General features: G+C 34.1%; 1 protein-coding gene across 1 annotated transcript in view; it reads right to left on the bottom strand.

The window, feature by feature from the left end:
* LOC101564080 (protein ECT2) overlaps nt 1-2,767 on the bottom strand; it is a 47,915-nt gene that overhangs the window by 27,077 nt on the left and 18,071 nt on the right. The window lies entirely within an intron of this gene.

Raw genomic sequence — 2,767 nt, 5'->3', positions numbered from 1 at the left:
TGTATTATTTGTTGAAACTGTACTTCCAATTGGATTTGAAACTGTCTCATTGCTGTTTATCTATAAAACTTTGGAAAAAAAATAAATTGTTGACTTCATCCCTTATTCTTATTATGTCTTTTTCTAACTTTATACAAGTACCTATTACAATTTTACACTTTTTCAAAATTAACTTACAAAATTCATTCCAAGGTCTTCTTCTTTATTTTTTTTAAACAGGGTCTTCTTTTTTAAATTTTTATTTTATTTTGTTTTGAAGAGTAAAATCAAAAGCAAAAATAGTAAAAACAAAGACAGAACCACAGTAACAAACAACAATATGTATGTTACAGATTTTCAAAAGAAGAATAGGTAATTAACAATGGTTGCTATATTATGTACTTCTATTGTCAAATCTGTCACTCAGATTAACAGATATACACGATTGGACAAATAATTGAATATCACTGCTTCCTTTCAAGAAAACTTATTTTTTTCCTTCTCTTTGTTTTTTTTTCTAAAAAATCATTTTCCCTGCAGACTCTTCCCTAAAATACAAAAATATTTAAAAAATTAAAAAATTTATTTTAACAAGAGTATAGTAATAATTGATAAAACACTAGAAGTGATAAACATAGTTTTTCTCTCCTTTTGATTAAAAATGAACAGAAATATTACCACACACTGTTTAGATTCAACATATTCTGAAATTATTTTTTGTGTCCTGGATTTCTCAGCATAATTACTTTGGGATTCATCTTTGTCCATCTCAGGCACTGTATGTGATTTCATTTGCATAACCCCTGTGATGCCACGGTTACCTAGCAACACAAGTAGAAGCTGAGGTTAAGAACTGTGGGTGAAAGGGCACCAGGAGGACTGGGCTGAGGTATGTCACCTTACCTTGACTGCAGTGACAGTACCACAAGCACATTCTTATGTCAATGCTCATCATATTGTGTAGTTTGAAGCTTGCTGCATATCAAACTCCGGTAGATAATTTTCTTTTCGTTTTATTTATTTTCTATTATTATATGTTGGGAAACTAGTTCTACATGCACAGATGCTGTTTAGGTCATTTTTACCTTCCTCCACTTCATTTTCTTTGTTCTCTAGCTTTTCCAACTGATTTGGTCTCCCTCTTTGTTTTCTGTCAGCTTTCTTTCTCTATTTTTTGTGTGCAGGGTCTCACTAAAAGAGTTTGGACTCTTAGTGAACCTCAGGTTTTCAGCCTCCCCAGCCACTGGTATTACAGATGTGTGCACCACTCCTGGACTCCACCACAGGCTCAGCTAGCCCCATGGGCGGGAATGGCACAGTATGTGGTACCAGGGATGGAATCCCAGTCTGCGCTTGCCTAAGCAGGAGCTTAGTCTGCTGAGCTATCTCGCTGGCCCTCTTTCATTTTTCTTTTTAAATTATTCATAGTCTGATAGTCTCTTACGTTAGAGAAATTAACCTCATGAAAGCAAGCTTTTCACATTATAGGGGAGAAGTCACACCAAATATTTCTTACAATTTAATTGCCTCCTAGATCACTTACTTGTTATTATATTTCAGAAATGTTATCTCCTGGCTTATTAAAAAGAAAACAGGGAAAATTTAGAACTATCCTGTACCATAGGAGAGCAACAACACACTCAGATAAGAAGACCTCTGCCCACTGTCCACAGCCCATCACTGAGCAGTGTAGGTGGCCATTGCTCACCAAGGAGGGGCAATAACTCTCACTCTGAAAGTTTACATTGTGTGCCTCTGGTCTAATCCTTGTAATCCTTGGGGCTACTTCACTCTCTTCAAGTCCTTTCTCCGAAGGTACTGACAAAACTAAGACTGAGAGAGAACATGTCTAACATTAGACCTCAGAATATGTCTTTCTGGGAGCACTGTCTTTCATTTATCATCAGTGATGTCATCAACACTCATAACATTAATTGACAAATAGCTTAACCTATAATAAGCGTATAGGCCACAACTATAAGTAAATAATATCTTGTAATATTATATTATGCATTTGTATTGTCACTTAAAATAGTCAAATCCTAATGCATTATATTTTCAAAAAAATATTGTACAGCCTTAACTCTGAAAATAAGTTCAGTGTCTAGGGGTTCTATATAAACTCTGTTAGAAATGCTAGTTATGTAACTTTTACTGTACCTTCCTAGTTTTTGTAAAGTAGTAGTACTACAATATAATTAGTAATGTATTTGTGTTACATTTTTAAATTCCCTTAGCTATCTTATTAGACTCTATACTTATAAAATATAGGAATGGATCACACTTTCCTTTCCCAAATCTTTGGCCAACTGTTGTGGATTATACCCAGATATCCTCCTAAAGCCTCATTGCTCATAGATGCAGTCTTAGGAGATGGTTGAGTCTTGGATGGATGATAAATCTTCTTTCCATTAACTTGTGAGTGTTGGGCATTTTGTCTAAGGAATGGGAAAAATACTTAAAAATTTTACTTAGATTGAATTGACTTGCATTTATGCAAGAATTTAGAGATTATCAGTGATTTGTGGGGCACGCCATCTTGAAGTAGCATAAGATATCAAGTCATCCTTTTCATTCTATTTCTTCTGTTAAGAGAAGGAAATCTGAAGAAGTTAAGGAGAAATTAGGGAAGAACTTGTGTCACTTAAAATTGCATTCCTTCAAGCCAAGTTATCTTAAATCAAGAGTGGAAATCAACTTGCCAATTGATCATATTTTAGGTAATGTCTTAGTTAAATTTCAAGTGATATTGAGTTTCAATTCAAACTCCAATACACCAAAATTAGAA

Source organism: Octodon degus, unplaced genomic scaffold (genome assembly GCF_000260255.1).
Source record: "Octodon degus isolate 3935 unplaced genomic scaffold, OctDeg1.0 scaffold00091, whole genome shotgun sequence".
Classification (NCBI taxonomy): Eukaryota; Metazoa; Chordata; class Mammalia; order Rodentia; family Octodontidae; genus Octodon; species Octodon degus.
Note: the sequence above shows the minus strand (reverse complement) of the source record. Positions and strands in the feature narration are given on the sequence as shown.